This window comes from Styela clava, chromosome 12 (genome assembly GCF_964204865.1).
Source record: "Styela clava chromosome 12, kaStyClav1.hap1.2, whole genome shotgun sequence".
Classification (NCBI taxonomy): Eukaryota; Metazoa; Chordata; class Ascidiacea; order Stolidobranchia; family Styelidae; genus Styela; species Styela clava.
Window position 1 is genome coordinate 20,642,738 of NC_135261.1, and position 21,033 is coordinate 20,663,770.

At 33.9% G+C, this 21,033-nt stretch overlaps 1 long non-coding RNA gene across 3 annotated transcripts; it reads right to left on the reverse strand.

The window, feature by feature from the left end:
• Positions 1-745: 745 nt before the first annotated feature.
• On the reverse strand, positions 746-17,759 carry LOC144430796 (uncharacterized). Of its 3 annotated transcripts, none has more exons than XR_013479730.1 (5): positions 17,638-17,759; positions 16,098-16,175; positions 15,551-15,671; positions 8,177-8,291; positions 746-1,293 (listed from the first exon to the last, which is right to left on the reverse strand). It is a non-coding gene; the product is annotated as an uncharacterized LOC144430796 (long non-coding RNA). The 3 variants fall into 3 exon arrangements; XR_013479729.1 differs by having other exon boundaries at positions 8,173-8,291; XR_013479731.1 differs by lacking the exon at positions 8,177-8,291.
• Positions 17,760-21,033: the final 3,274 nt, after the last annotated feature.

Below are 21,033 nucleotides of genomic sequence, written 5' to 3' on the forward strand. Positions count from 1 at the left end.
CTATCTATGACAAATAAAATTTTAATAGTGAAAAAGCCATGGCGATCCCTGTTATTACTTTTCTTTTTTTGTCGGTGTCACAATATCTTGTTTCCTGTTGAAAATATCTCTAAAATAGGAGAGAAAATAATGATTATGACAAATAAGATAGGCAAATATGGATACAGCATTTCATCGAAAAAAGCTTTATTAATAAATATTCAATAATAATAATAACATATTTACCGGTATATTAGATTTGTCTCTGGTTCCGTTTTTTTTTCAATTTCTTCAGTGCCCTCAAAATTCTGTGCCTGATAAGCTAAGACAATATTAACAATATATAAGCCTAATAAAATTAGTAAAAATATTTACATGTAATTTGTAGATTTTCCTTGGATCCGTCTTCTCTTAGTTTTTCCAGTCCCTTTATAGTTCTGTGCCTGAGAAGCTAGAATAACATTAAAAATATCTAAGCCTAAAAAAAAACTATTTTTCCTAATGGCGGGAATGGGTCTAAATCTATCTATAACGAAACAAATATTTTAAAAAAAGCCATGGCACTCCCTGTCAATACTTTTCCTTTGTCTTCACGATATCTTGTTTTCCTGTTAAAAAATATCTAAAAATACTATAGAAAATAATGATTATAACAAATAAGATAGCCAAACATGGAAGTAGCATATTTTCAAAAAAAGCCTAAAACAATAATATAAATAATAAATCAGTAATATACAATAACAGTAATAAAAATATAAGTATAACGTAAAACGAAAGAAATATTTTATTTTTTTCATACCGGGACGTCAAATAAACGATTGCATTACAGGGTGTTAAAATACAAATAACAATTATATTCAGTTTTCTGAGCTATAATATAATTTATTAATGAATATATAATCAAGAATTTGTTTGCAATTATTCAAATTACATAAATAGTTCTTCACGGGTCGAGTCATGTTAAACTTCCGCTTATAATCCTTTTACAGTGTGTATGGCATTTTTGTATAGTTTTAAACAACAGTCTTATTTGATATAAATACATTCGTGTGTACTGCCCAGTGCATTTGTTTGCGACCACATATTGGTAATCAGTGCACATGCATACGATCTCAAAGTACGTATGACAATGGGATACAGTTTCAAACCAACAGTCAATTTTTCTATATCAAAGTCTTGTGTGTGGACTCAACGCATTTGTTGGCTAGCACATCTTAGTTATCTTCAATAAAACTCTTCTTCCTATTTGAATAATTGAGTTTCATTTTCTTTTGAAAAACAGAAAGAGTCGTCAAGTTTCATAATTGAGTAATCCTGAAAAAAAAAAAATATACATTTAGTTATTATGCCTTTTTATAGTAGAGGAAGTAAATTATGAGAAACCTATTACGTATGATGAGGCTCTACAAGGCGCCTATAACGTGTTGGGCGGTGACGCTGCGCGTCATCAACTCCCTCAGACTTATAACCTTCTAGTTTCACAATATTAACAACTCCACAACTTTGAATATGATTGTAGTCCATTACTGGCAATGAAATATCCAATCTACATAAACAATGTACGAGAGACGAATAATATGTGATGAAATACGACAAATAGTGTGGTGATAAAAATGATTATTGTAGAGGTCGAAACGCATATTGTAGATGTATAGGGTTGCTAAAGTTTACGTCCAACCTAAGTATGTCGACAACATACTTAATTTCAAACAATAGCAACATTAATAATTTATGTAATATGAATGAACCTATTTAACCAAAATATAAAACAAGCAAACAATCCGTTTATAACGGCAATTAAATTAACACTACTTAAACGACAAACTTCTAATGCGAGCATTAACTCTTAAATAGCCGACTTGCAATGATCCGAAATACCGAAATAATAATAAACAAACAAGAATATGAGAAGACAAGACGATACAAGATTTTGTTTACGTCAACATGCTTATTTTCGTCCCACGAACAGGAGATCAAATTGCCTTAAAGGGAGTAGTCTATGAACGGTCATTCACCAAAAGTACAATGGCCGATAACTTTCAAAATAACCTCGGATCAAACATATATACGGAATAAAACAATTAAACTTTGTCTGTAGCTGAGGAAATGAATCTTACTATTAGTATGTGTAACCAATTACATGCTATTGTGGCATAATAAGGGATGCTATTCGATATCATACGAGTTTTTAATGTTTGCAGTAAAAGAGTACATTGTTTTACAACATATCATTTGATACAATAACGCATGGGATGGATGTCTATTTTAAACATAACATTAACGTCCATTACATTATACTAGAGATTCCAACAAGAGAGATGTACCGATACCACTTGTCGCCGATACCGATCCGACAACAACGATGAAACGCCGATATCAATATTTTAAAGCAGAAATTGCCGACATTTACATGATATGTAATTATTATTTCAAGTGTGCAGTCCAAACTAGTTGAAGTAACAGTTTACAAGCATTATTCATGCCACACAATTTTTCAGTTTGAAAGAGACATATTTCAGATAATAAGAAATTAATATTTGAATCCTGATACGTTTTTTGGTTTAAATACATTGCACACTGACGCTAATAATATCGGTGTTCGGGTTTGGCTACTGTGGGGGGTAAAATAAATAAATGTTTACTCACTCTATCTAACTGATACATCGAGTTGCGTGCGCAGAATTTTATGCCATTATAACGTCGTATTTTGTATTTTACAAATCTAAAAATTCCTATTTGATATATTTCCTCATAATTTCCATGTAATGGTAAAAATGTCAATATAGAAAATGGGCTGCAAAAATAGCCAAATTAGTTGGGCTGATAAATGGCTAAAATCAGGTCATAATCCTATTCGCGTTTCTATTCGCGCGGTTGGGAAACAGCATTGCTCATACTTAACGAGGCCAATACCGTGAAAAGCAAAAAATAATTTTCATATCAGTATTTCGAGCTACTTTTTAAAAACATTCTGGAATTGATCAAAAAGTTACTTATCGTGGAAATATCAGTCTACATTTAGCCGATATCAATACGAATACCGATACCAAATATTATCACCGATGCCCGATACCTTTTACCGAAAGCCTTTTAATTTAGTTTTGACCAGCACTGACTGTATAACGACATTGATGTTTGTTTTAAGCAGAAGGTAGAACACTCATTTAACCACTCCAACCCGAAATTGAAATTAATGAAAAGCCAATATACCTCAATTAATAATGAAATAAAACAAGTAAACAATACACGATAGTAATATGAACATTCGTTAAAAAATTAACATTCAAGCCAGAAGATATTATTGCAAAATGAACCTAGCAATTTTTAGCTGCCCTCAGTTAATATTTGGACGTGTTTCAACTTAAAATTATTCTAATTTGAATCGAGCATTAAAATTGGAACCAAGTTGAAGTAATAAAAACGAGACTATCAGAAGACGACCCGTAAGTTACAATTACATTATATTTTCATGGCATCGTGATTCCAGGACAAGTTCATAGATGACCTCTTATTAGGGGGAAAAGGAGAACAAACGATAGGCAAGAGACTCAAGTAGAAAATGCGTGTAAACATTCACAATAAATGGTCTTTTTAAAACCAAGAGAAAAAAAAACTGTAAAATCAAAAACGATCTTGACAACAACAAAAAATGAATAAGTCTGAAACGCAAGGAGCTACAGAAAAAAATGTGGAATGGACAGACATTTTTCTTCTTTACATGTATTCCATATTTTCCTCTGCATGAAAGCAAGTAGAATCCGCATTTTTTCAAATGCTCAAAGTAGTATAATTTTGTCACAATTACAACCAACAAGGCTCATTTACGCAACGAGCGTATTTTTATTTATTTTTTGGCGCTTCAAATTTCATTAATGTGATACGAAATGAATAAAAGCAAAGCATTTCCGTCGGCGAAATTTAAAACTATTCAACGCCAAAACTTTGTCTCTCCAAACACAGTTTAGCGCCCGAGCACATTCTGTCTCATAATCATTATTTTATCTCGGCTTTAAATTATGAATTAGTTTCCTTTTGTGTATATTTTTCAGTGCACGCACAAGTTTAACCAGTGCTAGGTATTTGTAGCAGAGGCATTATCCAGCATATTGGGTGAATATAAGCGCCTTCAGTTAACAGTTAGTTGGACGTGTTTTAACCTAAAATTAATCTAACACTATCCAACATTGAAATTAGAAACAAGTTAAAGTAATGAAAACGCGGCTATTTGAAGAACTGTATGGTAATACGACATTATAGTGGCATGCCCTTGGTATACCCAAACAAGTTTTTAAATGTCCACTTATTAGCAGAGGATCAGCTAAAATAGAAGAACAAACGATTAAGCGAGGGCTTAATTAATATGACTCGGCATGTGTGCAGTCTAAATTGGATATTTTCTGGCCTGCCAGCCTGTTTGGAACTGTTTTCTATGCGCTCAAAAATATGAATATCCAGTGTAAGCGTCAAATATGCAACATTGCAGCCTTCAACAGATTTAGCAACCAATCACAAGAAATCCCATTTCTTTGCTACATTAGATACCCGACAGACGGACTGCACCTTTTGAAAGGGAGTCAAAAACATCAACCGTTGGAATATCAAGCGCACAAACCCAGGATAAACAGATCGAGTAATAATCAAACACAACAATTTGATAACAATCAAAAACTCTATGAATGTATGTATTATTATTCCTTTATTATAATTTGTACACCCCAGCTCTTTGATTTACATTTTTTACCACCAAAACTATGTCGTGTCTGACATTAAAACTTAACGGTTCTAATGAATTTACTAATGGAGACAAAATCCGAAAAACTTTCGCTTTCAATTAATATGTTTTCAGTCAAATATTTGCACCAATAAATTGGTCTTTTTTATGAATCTGTTGTTGTGCATGGCTTTCAAACATCTGATCAAGCTTTTTGTTATGGCGGAGATATAGTGTGGGGAATCTTGTATAAATAAAACATGGTATTAGGAACAAGAATTATGCAGTTCATTTTCATCTCTTCACCACGTAGCTTAAGATTTTTGCAAAATACCATTGTGTAATAAAGCATTGTTCTGCAAAAGTACTCGCAAGCTCTAATGAAAAACAAACTGATCAGTATCAATACGACAAAATCAGAAAATTCTAGAAAATTAAAGAAAAGTCCTCATGTTGCGTGTTTTTAAATCTACCAATTTATTACGCTTTATCAGAGAATTAGAAGTAACCATTTCATTTCTTTCTTAAATTCGTGGAAACGTTCAGCGCTTTTTTGTTGATACGTTTGCTTGCATTTCTCCAATATTTAGCTTAACATTATTACTTTCCATCTTTACTGTTTTACTTAAGTAAGAACAATAAACATCATTGGGCATTTTCCAATGTATTTTTGTACGGCTAAGACATCCATGCGACAATGACTTAGAAATAAATTACTATTTATCAGAATTTTCTTCCGTGAGAGACTTTGTTGTCGAGTCGATTTCGCTTGTATTTATCAGAGCGGTACCAAAACGAAACTTTCAAAAAAAAAATAAATAAAAAATTTCTCTCATTTTCAACGCGACACGACTGAGCGAAAGGCACACGCGTATCGGGAAGCGTCTGGCACAAAGCGCCCTAATCAAGTTTTCCGATGAGATTTGGCTCAAATGGAGGGCGGGTAGATTGAGTTAAGTTAATGACAGATTTAAATTCAATCCAATGGAAGCATCAACTTAAAAAAAAAACACCCGAATGCATATTTCAAATTTTCAAATCATTCCTGACCCGAACCATATAACCCAAGCTGAACAACTATTAATTTGTTATTTTAAAGCGAGCGGGGGTGTTTTCCGAAATCTCATTTTTCCAAAGAAACATATTCAACTGTGGTAATATACTTAAATATTTAATATACAGTGCAAACGAAATTGAGAATGAAACACAATAGCGGGGGAAAAATTGAATATTTCATTAAATCGAGCACTAATATAAAAAACTTGATTCAACAAAAAGTTGTGGTGGCTCAATGTGATTAATTTTAAAAAAATATTTAATTAATTTGATCTAATTTCGGCTGGGGGGAAAAAATTTGAATGTACCAATAATTTTTCGAACTATGTCATTATGTGAACTATATGAACTATTTCAAGTTTTGGGTTTATGAATGACAGAAAATGTAATTTGATAAATTAGATATGAATTGGATATATTGGCTAAAACTGCACACCTGCCCGTGAACGTAGTGGCGTAGCCCGGGGGTGGTTTTGCGGGTCGACCCCCTCCCCTCTTTCAAAAAGAAAAAAAAAGATTTTTCTGTATCTTAGATGGCAATCTTCCGTACCGTGAAATGCTTTTTAGACTCCCAAAGACTGCTGGAACACGCGTATTCTAGCGTTCGATCGGACTCGCTAGCTGTTTCGATCTAACTTGGCGAAAAAAAATCAGCGCTATCCCTGCGCTATCCTGAAAGCTCTCGCCAAACCCCATTGTATCGAACAGTTGATATTAGGAGCCCAATCCAAACTTCATAAAAGCCCAATTTTGTGCAAGGGTATAAAACATGAAAAGTTTCATCTTGAAAATCCTAGGTTTTCGATAACAACCCAAGATGTTTCAAAGTCATAGGCAGAAAGCATCTAAGGGCACTATCATATAAGCACAAACACCAAAGCGCGCGACATCCCTGGAGATGACGGGTTCACTAAAACTTACAACTGCGCAACGCTATACAAACAGCAACGCTAATTTATTACACACTAACACAAATATATTTCTGTAACGTTTCGTCTGACCAAAATCAGACTTCCTCAGACAAGCAGTTTACAACAATGACAAGAAAAGAGCAATCATGCAGTTTAAATATGGCGATAAATAAATTTGTTTGAAATTAATTGTGACCAAACAATGAAAAAACAATTATTGATATTCAGAAACAGATTGCAAAATAAAAAAATGCGATCGGTTCTCAGCATGGAATAATTGTTCCGCGGCGTGCTTGATTTCACAATAAGTTTTACTAGAACATTTATCAATGTGTTCTAGGCTCAGACCTTTCCTATCAAGATCTATCAAGATCAAGATCCTATCAAGATCGGAGCCTAGAACACATTGATAAATGTTCTAGTAAAACTTATTGTGAAATCAAGCACGCCGCGGAACAATTATTCCATGTCGCAATCTGTTTCTGAATATCAATAATTGTTTTTTCATTGTTTGGTCACAATTAATTTCAAACAAATTTATTTATCGCCATATTTAAACTGCATGATTGCTCTTTTCTTGTCATTGTTGTAAACTGCTTGTCTGAGGAAGTCTGATTTTGGTCAGACGAAACGTTACAGAAATATATTTGTGTTAGTGTGCACAGCAGACTCTTGAATTGCATATTATGGTATTTTATTCTGGCTACAGCATCCTTGCATTACATGCATACGGATCCACTAGCGCAAAGGCATAGAGAAAGGATTGGGAGTTAGTCTGGCGCAACCTCTACTGATCGTTATATTAGCCTTTTCGCGTGACTTCTGTATTCGAATGGATCCTGCCAAACTCCGGACTCGACAACTACCACAAGAAAAGAATTTAGAGCAATACTAAAAAGAATTCAACGCCTTTAAAAGAATCACATTAAAAGGACCCTGGCTATCAAGATCTGAGCCTAGAACACATTGATAAATGTTAAACACATTGGTGAATTCCACTAGCACAAAGGCATAGAGAAAGGATTGGGAGTTAGTCTCGCGCAACCTCTACTGACCGCTAATTTATTAGTTGTTGAACGTGTAAGTTCTAATATTTGAGATGAACTGTAGCTGAATTTGCATAATTTGTAGACGATGTGATAGAAAAGTGCCATAATATAAAACTGTGTTAATTTGGAGGACCCTCGTCGAACCCCTGGAACAGCTCCAACAAACACCAAAAATTCGATTGAACCCAGGTAAAAAAAAACTACTGTTCTAGACCAGCGTTTCCCAAACTTTTTCGGCCACGGAACTTTTACACTTTTTATCTCGCCTCGCGAAACAAAAATGAAAGAGTAAAATTGATAAAGGAAAACGGTCTAATGTAGTGGTTACCAATGGATAATATTTTGGACATCTTGTGCGATAATTGAAATATTTGCAGCTCTTCCTGACTAGCGGGATTGAACATGATATATATATATTAGTTTATACGTGACAAAATATGAATTGAAAGATTATAAGATTACATACATACTTGCTCTTTACTCTTCAGACTATATAGGCGTCAATCTCACTCCATGATGCACCAGACTATTAACAATGTCGATTCTGTTTGATGCAATGACTCTTTCAAGCAGTGTTTTAGAAAACTGAAAATAAATATATAGTTTCATTATCAAGTTTGGGTTTATAAATCACAAAAAGTGCTGTCTGGCAGAGGTAAAGCAAAGGTAAACTTATATTAAAAATACATAAAAAAAAAATCAATCCAATGTTATGTTCATGTGTATACCGAGTCCATCTAACTTTAGTTGAAACTAAATTTCGTTGACCTAAGACACTATCAAGTTATTTAAATCACAAAAAATGCTATTTAACAAAAATACAGAAAAGAGATTTGGTTAAAGACATAGTCTTTTAAACTATGTCCTTATCAATCTTTGGAGTTGTAATTAACAGGGACACAGAGTAGCTGAGCTTACACTAGAAGTTTAAAAAAATAAAAATATTAATTTTTCGTTTAAATAAAATTATTTGCTGATTTGCTGCGTTACAGTATCGCCACTGGAAACGATATTTTATTTTGGGGCTTGCATGGCGTAGTTAACCAATGCCAAATCGTATAGAATTCACATTGATACACTCGGTTGGAATTACTTATTAGCCAGAAAAAAACGATAGTTGTCCGAATCATGATATTATACAGTATTTAGACTAGAGGATTTTCCAAAATAAATTTCATTTGACAGACAAACCAAAGCTGAGCTTATACTCAATATAATAAAAATATTACTTTGTCAGCAGGTTTCCCGAAAAAATTGCAGATATTATTTATTGATAGATATACAAGTAATTTACACGAGACGCGAGATATTCCAAACTTGAACGGCTTAAAATGTTTGTGTACTACAGGCATTGTGCGTTATATTTACCTAATATTGGGGTCCTCTAAATTAGCCACAGGGATTGTAGGCATTCTACATTCATTATAAGAACATAACATATTAATACTCAAAATAAACTATGAAGAAATAGGGAATATATTTCTAGATTTGAAAACTTATGGACATGAGGGGCATGGGTTCTAGGAACACTACCAATGAAGGTCTATACTGGTTATAAGGTATTTGCGGCTATAGTATATCATAGGAAATTTAATTTTAGGACACGAATTTTGGGAGAGGGGATTAACAACTACATTAATACCCTCTGGTGAAAACGGGTTCCAAGATTAATAAAAAAAAAATGGTATATGGTATGCAGAATGATAAGGACATGTTAGCTTTGGTACCTCATGATAAACGATTTTAGAGTCGTAATATTTGCAATAATAAAGCGTCATACATATTACATACACGCATGAATATAAGATATGAATACTCGCACTTAATAACAGCGCATTAGGAATATTGCCAGCTTCGAACACTTATCAACCTACTTCGAACACTTGAATCAATATGAATCGTATGGTTACTTGGACTACCAAGGATTGTCAGCTTCGAACACTTATCAATATGAACCGTATGGTTACTTGGACTAACAAGAATTGCCAGATTCGAACACTTATCAGTATGAACCGTATGGTTACCTGGACTACCAAGGAATGCCAGCTTCGAACACCTATCAATATGAATCGTATGGTTACTTGGACTACCAAGGATTGTCAGCTTCGAATGAATTGTATGGTTACTGGTAGTACCGAGGATTGCCAGCTTCGAACACATATCAACATTAAACGTATGGGTATTGGCTACTAGGACTACCAACGGAAGTATAAGTCGGGTGTGTAGGATTTACGGCTACATTTGTGTAATTGGCCTAATTTATATATTATCCTTATTGAAAATTTCAGTTTGGGACACAAATTACATGGTTAACCAGTACCGAAGTTAGTAATATTCACGGTTATATTAATGTACTTGATTAAACTCACTCCAATATTACCAGTATTGAAAATTTATTGCGATTCTGGATTGGAACATGAATGGCATGGTTATTAACTGTTTACTACCAGATGGTATAAACCAGTGATTCCCAGAGTGAGCGGTTATAATTATATTATAACTTGATAATTTAGTGAACAGTTAATCGTTTAACGATCCTACAATTTAAATATAATTAGACGAATGGGAACACGCTGCACAGGGCAGGGTTCCAACAGCGCAGAAAATATTTAATTCAAATGGAGCTCCATGAAATGCAATGAAATGAGGAAATAAAATCCATATGTTACAGAAAAAAGAAATTACAGAAAAAAATACTCTCTGGAACAGTGATTTTTCAACCTTTTTTGTACCGCGGAACACTTTTTTCAATTTAAAATTGTGGCGGAACTCCAAACGAAATTTTTGAAAATAAACTATATTATGCAATTAACTGACGTCGATCATTTCGGCATGAAAATAAAATACCTAAATCAATAATATAGCTTGTCAACTTTAGCTGGGAAAGACGTGACACATTCCGATTCAGAGCTACAAATAAATGTTTTTGCAAGTTTGCTCATGAATACTATGATTACGGTAGCTAGAAACAGAAATGGTATTTTATTGTGACATTTAGGTCTGTTTCGATGATTTTCAAATATTTTATTCTGTAATTGTGGAGAGACAAACACGCAGCTCTTTCTCAACAGCTCTCAATCTCTCGCGTTTTTTTTATACGCAACAGGAGTTCAGAAAGAAGGTCGGAGGTCGATTTGGAAATTATTAGAAACAATGAAAATTGGCAGCAAAGCGATTTTTACTGTTTAATTTCGTCATTATCGCTACTTTTTTTGCCCCCTGAACGTTTTCATATTACCACCTTTGTTGTTCTTGTGCGCACGTATTAATTCTTGCCGATCGGCGGAGATCGGAGTTTCAAATTTTTGTAGAATTATATGCGTTCACATCGGCGACCAGATGCTAATGACATTAAGGAGCGCTTTTAAATTCCAATTTTATTCTAACTTTTATCTTTTGCGCTGGCTTGGATCTAACTCATCGCCGTTGGCAAATTAAACGTCCCAGTTTTAAGCGAATAATATTATTGCACACATTTATTGAGACGGTAATTGAGTTTCTTATGGTCCATACTGGTGTCAGTGTTATTTCCGGAATAAATCAATTAGATACTGTGATAAGATAAATCTGTGATTACGTGAATCCTGAATGTTGATTAAAATCTGAAATAAAGGCATTTCTACGTGGTCATTAGGCGAGATGACGATGAAGAGCACTTCTTTAACGATATCTTACATGCGCGACCTGATGCCCAAAAAATTGCTTGGTGCTGAATTGCCCAATTGCTTTTGTGCTGATTAGAATTAATCACCTCGAGTTTTAACGTTTTCTTTTCCAACAAAACAATACCGCGACCATTATCATAGGTAAAATCTTTACCGAGAAATTCACAATTTTATTTACGGAATTTGCTAATTCAACACTTCACTTGACGATTTTGATGATGCCACGCCCTAATTATTACAGCAAGAAAAGCTTCAAAATGCAACGAATGTAATCTACTCCGATGATGACTCCATCCATAGTCGAGTATAATGGTCACATTTTTGAAACATTATTTGGTCAAGAATGGAATGGATCACTAAAAAAGGGAAGAAGATAAAGTCCAATAAAAGGGAATATGGCCTGTCATTTCTTATCTGGTTACAAGTTTTTTATACCGACTTTCCAAAACTCTGACTCCCCGTTTTCAAATCGACGCTATTTATATTATTCAAATGACGTCATAATACCTCGAAAAAGCAATTTTTCGCGGAACACTTGGATGTCTCTCGCGGAACACCAGTTGAAAATCACTGCTCTGGAAGACCAATAAGCTAAAATATCTCGTTGAAAAAAATACTATAAACTATGATTTACCTTGTTTATTTGTTATCTGACCTCAAATGTTTTTGTAAACTGGGTGGGTATATATTACTGCGAATAAAAAGTTTAGGAACCACTGATATAGACCATGATAATTTACAGATACATTTCTGCGCTTAGTCGGATTCTTTTTTTTGTATGATACTATTTTGTGGAAAAAAACAAGTGAATTCTACGCAGAATAATCAGAACCATGTTAGCAATAACGTAATACCCGTATAAATAAAACGTAAGAAATATAGACAAACTCGGGTATTTATTGTATTGCATCATTTATATAGATGTATACACATAATAACCTAACATATTAGTACCTGCAATTAACGATATAGCAATAGGATATATTTCTAGATTCAGACAGTTATGAACATGAACGAAGTATTATCAATAGGATTTACGGCTATATTGATACGTTACAGCAGTGGTTTTCAAAGTGGGCGTCGTAATTTTTTTTTTTGCGGAATCTCTTTTGCGGCGCGTAGAAAAAGTAATAATACAAGCGTGAAAATGATACTAAACAAGAAAAGACTAAAAACGCAAGTATGACGTAGGCTACATTGACTTTGGATCGTTCAAGAAGTAAAGCTCCGTGATTTTTGTTGCAACTGGGAATGCGATGATACTAAATGCCGTTTGGGATTATTAGATAGCATGTTTCACTGGCCAAAATCTTGCTTCAACAATACATTGCTGCTTTTCTTCGCCGTTTTTGAACGGAATCGATGTAAAAAGAAATTTAGATTTTCTTCAATAAGGATTATCCTTCATTGGTAAAAAAAAAGCGTTGCGCACTCTGATCCCTTTTGCGACTTCGTATTCATGCGAATCAGGTTTTGCGACCATGGTCGTAATACGCACAAAATATCGATCTGGAGTGAGAGAGAAATGCGTGCGGCTCTCACAAATCTTACCAAGTAACAGTTGTAAAAAGACGCAAGTATTCCCATCCCATTAAATGCAATTTCACTGACTTTGGTTTAGTTTTCTTTGATCGTTTAAAAAAAACTCATTGCAAAAAAGGTCCTTTATTGGAAGGTATTAATACGGTTTCCACGAAGAGTCGCAACTTGAGCATATTTTTTGGAGGGTGTCACAATACGAAGAAGTTTGAGAACCACTGCGTTACAGTATCGCCACGGGAAACGATATTTTAGTTCGGGGCTTGCATGGCGTGGTTAACCAGTTGCAAATGGTATAGAATTCACATTGATACACTCGGTTGGAATTACTTATAGAACATCGTTATTGGAAAGCTAAAGTAATTCTAGCTTGGAACACGAATGACACGGTTAACTGGTTACTACCATGATCATAGACCATTATACTTTCAAATTACATATATAAGATTAGCCAGATTGGCCCATAAAATTAAATCAATAATTCTATGCAAGATAATAATGACTATGCTACCAATAAAAGAAGGCAATATACATATAAATATGACACAGGATATATAGACATCCTTGTATCCGCAAAACTCAGCGTGTACTCAATTTAATTCATTATAAATAGAAATGAGTTTCAATGTTATAGAATTAATGATTTTCTCTCTATATTATTATTGATACAATGCTGTTCTAGCAATTAGGTAGACGTTTTCGAGGGAGGATTCAAGGAGAAATCGATAAAGAAGTACTGGTACTTATATCTTGAGTAGAATTTTTTTTTCATAAGTATAGTATAGCTATGAAAATATTTTTACGAATTGTGGTAATTACAATGTAACTCTTGTTATGAAAATGCTCGCCACACCTCAAAAATACCAAGCTAGCAATAAGCTACATATAACAAATATTATGTTTCATTCAAAAATACCTTGAAAATACGGGGATGGAATGTAAATATCCAAAAAATGCACGAATAAGTCCAACAAACAAAAAATAGATTTAATTAGCTACATGCCCCCTCAAAATTGTCTACGCCCCTTTTGCAAAGCGCGCCCCACCCTTTGAGAACCATTGCCCCAGTGAATAATTGCTGATACCATTAAATTTCATGCCAACGATACTAAGAAATGAACACCGGTCCGGTTCTAAAGACTTTGCCATATAAAATTATTAGCGCGCATTGGTGTCTAAACTAACAGTATTACTGGAAACACAAGGGAAAAAGTTCCTTCTCAACAATGACGAAAATTTGACAAAATTTGGAACAAAGTAATGCAAGTTTTATTCCGAATATTAGGCGGCAATATGACAAAAACACGGTTTTTCATTGCTAAAATTCATTCTTGTCTTATTAGCTTATTAGCCAGAAAAAAAAAACGATAGTTGTCCGAATCATGATATTATAAAGTATTTTGGGGGTTTTCCAAAAAAAATTCCATTTGACAGACAATTTCCATTTACGTATCCATATTAAGTTTTTGGCCATTCGGAAGCGTTGCCACAAAATCTTAATATGGTGAGCTGGAGTGAATATTTAATTATTAGATGCAAACAGCTAATTTTCAAAGAGATGCTAAAATTGTACAATATTCTGCCTAAAACTCAGCTATTAAACATGTACAACGATACTTCAAACACTTTTACAAAAATTTCTTCCTGGTCTATTAAGGCATAGGTTCTCAAAGTGCTCCGTGGGAGAAACTTAGGCGCTCCGATTACTTAATAAAATACTGACTTGTCCAATTTTGTGACTGTCCAAAGAAGTAATAACACTAATAAAATTTGACATCAGTAGTGTCGAAATATGACAACGAGCGCAAATTCAAATGTGACATTATATATAAGTAAGATCGCAGAGGATAAAAAGTTATCTCTCGAGTAAAATATTCAATTCATAGCCGGTGCGAGCATTCAAAATATCTTGTCATAGTAATTTATTTGTGTTCTTCGTTACTCGAATTTTAGTCAGGAAAACTTTTACGATTATTTAATAAATGAAAAATCACTATTTGAAAATTGCACGAAATACGTCCCAAACTGCCAACTATAAGTAGACCGGAATCGTATTTTGAAGTTAATCAAATTTGATTTGTTTTTTCGGCACTCAAAATTATTTTAAAGATATCGACAAAATACGAACTATTGTAATTTAAAATATTGCAAAAAAAAATGTTCGATATATTTTGCATTAATTATATCTTATATATCGTCACATACAGAGAAAAAGTCGTATTGAGCTCCATCGGTAGTTTCAAAATAGACAAAAGGTACATCGCGCGAACAATTTACTGTGTTTCCATTTCAGTTCCTATATGGTATACATTTTAAAGAAATCCTAACATAACACAAATTTACAAAATCTGAAAAGCGTTTTCAATCTGCTGTGAGACTGCTAGAACAAAACTTATGGTGATATCTTCCGTTTTAGATTTTAGTTTTAATATTTTATAATGCCGGTTTTCAATTAGGAAATTGGGTTGCAAATTCACCTGATATTAAGCCTATTAAAATGTTTAGCATTTAAATTAAGTAAAGTAATTTTAACTTATTTAGGAATAGTAATAGATACCAATTTTAAAATTGATTGTGGGGATCCGTGAATAGTGGTGATGAATGTAAATTAGAAAGATTCAAAAGATTTTAATAACATACTTGCTCTTTAGACTCGAGGCAGCCACGTCTCTCAGTGATGCATAATCGGACGAATAACTCCGCATGTCTTTAGATATAATGATGAATTGTCTTTCCCTCTTTCAAGAAGTGTTTCAGAAAGCTGAAATTTATTTGAGATAAGGAAATGTAGGTAAATTTTGTATGATATTGATTTGAATTATATATAGATGTTCGAACTACGTCATTATTAAGTTTTGGGTTTATAAGTTACAGAAAATGTAATTTGACAGGAGCACAGAGAAACTATGCTTATACTTTAGAGTTTAGATACATAAAAAGGAAAATATTAATTTTCAGTTCATTAACAAATTATTCACAGATTTCCCCCTAAATTATAACTATTACTTTGGAATGATTTGTCAGCGTATAATATTGCAACACATCATATAAAATATATTTATATTCATGAAGAGCACGTTGAAAATACGGCTACATATTCAAGAAATGAAAATATCAAAAATAAGGCGGTAAGATAAAATCTAACAAATTTTTCCTTTACGCCCCTCAAAAAATCAATAAACATTACTTATTTTGAATGATCTGTCAGTGTGCTATGTTGTATCTCCTTCAAGTTCTCTAATAGTCTTTCCCTCCCAGCAACTTCCTGAAAATATAGGTCAATAAATAACTTCAGCCACAGACATTGTAGACATATATATATATAAATAAGAACAGGACAGATTATTACTACGGAATAAACGATAAGGAAATAGGAATTATATTTCCAGATTCGAAAACCTCTGAACATGGGACGGTAGGATTACCGAGACTACCAGCAACGGATATATAGGCTGACTATAGTAGATTTACAATTTGGTGGGATCTCATGTATATAGTGATCTTTAAACTGGTTATCGAGCAGCGACACCCAAGTTTCTAATATCTAATTAAAAAAGTAAGAATTCCAGAGATTTGAAACTACTATATCTTATATTGACGGCATGTGCCGTATAGACGATTCAACTAACACCATTCAATAGAGATTATAAACGAGAGTTTATATGAATTAAGCTCTTCACACGTGATTAGGCATAACACGACGTGACCTGCACCAACAATAGGGAAAATATGACATATATTTCCATGTCTCTAAATTTAAACAGTCATGAACATATGAATACTTAGCACTTTTACCAAGGGGATATGGACCAAAAAAAGGTTTACACTTGGTTGAATATAATTTACACAGTATGGTTTTTGAAAATTTTAGTTGGGATACGAGTTCTTTAAGGTGTAAGATTAACGGCTATCTTAATACACTTAGTATGACTCACTCTTATAATATCATTATTGGAAATTTGGGGCGATTTCAGTTTGAAGTATAGTTGGGAACATCAATGACATGGTTATCAACTGTTTACTACCAGAGCGTGCAAGTCACGATGAGCTACAGTTAAATTTAAGAAATTAGTCTTGATTACCATTACCATTTGTGGCAAAAACGCTCATCAGATTAATAAAAAAGGCCAGGACTACGATTTCAACAAATTAGGCATATTAGTGTGTATATAGGCACCCTATGATAAACAACAAGGTAAACAATAAGTTCTAATATTTGCATGGTTATTAAGTTGGGGTTGTGTTTTACCCGAATTGCACTCAACGAGGCATAGTTCAAATCCTTTCAGTATCTCTGCAGATATACACTGCTGGATTAACTTATAGTATCATTTCACTGTTTGTAGTTTCAAAAATTCACTGTTTGTAGTAATCACAACGTGACGCCCTATTGCGATGAAACGCCTTTTATCTATGCTGACCCAATGAACTTTACCTAAACTGACATTACAAGATAGTAATTGGTCTTTCGGTTTGGACGATTAAACGAAACAACAGCAGATGGGACAATACAGCAGTTAGCCCCTGAACGTGCAGCGCTATACTGACTACACCATTAATTACGGATATTGCTACAGTTAATTTGTAGTACAGAATAGTTAATTTCGCGATTATACTCAAAATATTAAAAATAATAATTTGTCTGTCGATTTCCCGAAAAAAAATACAACATATTATTTATTTATAGACATGTAAATTGAAAGATTTCAAATGATATGATTACATACTTGCTCTTCAGACTTGATAGGCCTCCATCTCACTCAGTGATGAAAATCTGACACTTGACGAATTTCTTTTGGTGCAATGATAAATTGTTCTGTCGACTTTCAAGCAGTGTTTTAAAACGCTGAAAATCAATATATAGATCGTGATTTTGTGTAAGCCAATTCTAAATTTGAATTAAACTAAATTTCGTTGAGCCAACTATGCCATTTTCAGGTAGTTAATTCCCACAAATGTTTTTTGACAGAGACACTACAAAGCTATGCTTATGCTAAAGATACAAAAAACCAACTATGTAATTTAATTGAGGTCATTTTCAACTATGTCGCTGATTTCACCAAAATTACATCCTTCAGTTAAAATGATATGTTAGTGTATCATATTGTACCTCATTTTGTATTGTTAAAGTGAGACTCTTTTCTGAATATTTTCTTCTAAAAATATACGAAAGTTTTAATAAAATACGTAACGGGTAAATTTCGACATTTAATTTCATAAAATTTAAAATTTAGAAAATTTAGACGAATAGACGAATAAAATTTATTCAGCGATTGACATTAAATTTCAAATATAAACTCTATAACATATCAGGTGTAGTCTTCAAACTGCACAAATTGCAAATATTACAATAACAATAAAATACTCAATGAATTTATTTAACTCTTTCATGGAGTATATGACCAATTAATTACCTCTGATCAGTAATTTGTAGCATTATCACATTGTTCACGGTAGAGATCGCAAACTGGGGATCGCTATCCAGCAGGGAAGCGCGCAACGAATTTTAGGGGTCGCAAAGAGTACACCAATTTGATACAAGATACTATATTTATAGTACTTTTTTGGACTTCTGCTTTGAAACACAATTATTAAAGCTTGTGCAAAATCTAAATCTTACAATTTCGATAGAATGCACAGGATCAAAAAAGCGGCATAACAATGTTCGGACCTCCTGAAGTATGCGCACCAAGATGGCGCACAACCTGAACTCGGGTTGTGTACCTGGTTAGGATTCAGGTTATGCGACATTTTGGTGCGCATACATCAGGAGCACCCAATGTTGGCTTGCATCGAACTATTTAGCATTTTAAACGTGAACGTGGGTCTGACTTTTTTATATAAATCTTACAATTTCGAGAGAAAACACATGATCAGATAAGTGGCATAACAATGCTGACTCTGATCGCAAGACCAGAGACGCGGTGCGCTCGCATCGAATTTTTTAGCATTTTAAACAAAAACAGTAGTATACAGGAATCAATAGGCGTCAAATAAAATGTTCGAATAATATTTACTTGTAATATTCCTCGTTCGTTAGTTCGTGTCTTTGAATCTTTAACCTTCAATATTTCTTCATCTGAAAAAAGTTAAGATATTGATAAATAAATTGTCGCAGAACTGTAGCTAGCATAATCAATGGACAGTGGGACTGAATTTATCGGATCTTTTGCACAAAGCTCCCGCCACGTTTTAAAATGACATATTAGTAATTATCCATTTGGGGTTAGGAATGATTTAAAAATTTGAATTTCCAGTGCAATCTGCATTCCTAACTTAAACTGGATAATTACTAATTCTCTTATTTTGAACGTTGGTGGGGTCTTTGTACAAAGATCCAATCCATACACAATAATATATTAAAGTAAAAAGGCTATGGCGAATCTCTATTAAACCATGGATTTTGCGCTACATTTGCGAAAGTTTTGAAAGTAAGTGTATTACGTTTAAGTTTCTTCATAATAAGCTTATGTATTGTCATATAGGTTTTAAGTTTGGCCTATTTGTGAGAAAACGATAGAACCCGCTGTTAGTGAGTTGGGTGCAAAAGAGAATCATCCATCAATCTAGACTTCTGTATTAGTTAATAAGTCCAAGTCGTATAGGCCCGAAAACCTCTAATTTACCACTTATACAATAGTAAAATGAAAGCAATATAATAGCAATGAAAACAATGGGTATAAAGAACATTTAACTCACCTGAATATTGTTTCGAACTCGCTGTCCTAACCCAACAGGCAGCCTATCCATACATCCTACACAAAATCAAATCTTATCCTATCACGAACGTTTGTGACTGACTGAAAGCGATGTCGCTTGTGGCTTCCCGCGCAAAAATATCTGACGAAAAAAGCTATCTGATTGTTGGTAATCAAATGTTTTTACCTGATTACTTTAATTACTCCAGGTTGTCGTTAAGAGCCGATCACGCTTCTGACACGTGATCTCAAAGTTGCAGAATGCAAATGGCGGTTGGATTTGCTTTATTCATAGTATAATACCTAGTTCACAGTAATATTCTCAGGATCTTTTGTAACAAGCCCCGCCCCAAAACAACACCCCGCCAACGCTCGAATTAAATAAAAATAGTACTTATTCAGTTAGGGTGAGGGATGCAGATTCAGCTGGAAATTCAAATTTTCGAATCGTTCTAACCCAAAACCCTAACTGCATAATTACTCATTTTTTATTTTAAAACTTGACAGGGGTGTTTAGCTCAGATCACACATTTTTGCATCAGTGACGGGAGCTTAGTACAAAGAATCCAGCAATTCCATTATATTTGTCTGTTTACATTTGTCGAGTAAACGCGCACGTGAATGCCATCAAAAATGTAACCGTCCTACAACTCAATGAAAGAATAACGGCGTGTACAGGTTCAGCGTTATATCAATGCATTCTCTGCATTGGCGTACAAATCTTAGCTCAATAACTGGCGCATAGCCAAGAATACTTTTAAGTTTTCTTACTATAACGTGCGGGCGATGTCGTTAAAAGAGAGGTCATATTGTGACGTTGTTTCGATGCCTACTATATAGTAATTTCTTCGCCCAAACCAAACGGCGGAGACATAACATCAGCAACGAGATTAATCACGGTTCTATGTGAAGTAAATAATTGACTGCTCAAGACAAGAGCATACCGACGACAACAACTGATGATATATAGATCAACTATTCGAGACCATTCAAATATTTGGTGTTATGGAGCTCGTGAAGAGGTGGACCGTTATTGACGTAGCCCCACAATAAGAACGTAACAAAAACAAATTGTTACTTAGCGATCAATATTGATGGGTGAATTGAAATTACTCTATTTAATACCTCAGATGTATTTGCTGATGCTTAAATTTTATTAATGCCATTTTGAGTAGACGAATAGATCGCGGAGACCTTAGGTCCGTTTGAAGCACTTTGAGTCTGTCTCTAGATTAGACCTCTTGGTAAAGAACGATCATGATACAGGTATGTAAGGCCGTAAAGAACATTCCTGAGATTTCAACACCCAGGGGAAGGGTATACACGTATTTTAATGTATTTAGTATCTATGTCAGCCAGTGCACTGCAGCTGACTACGTTTTCGTTGAGTGGCGCATCTTGCTAAGCCCTAGGAATGCGCTTGAT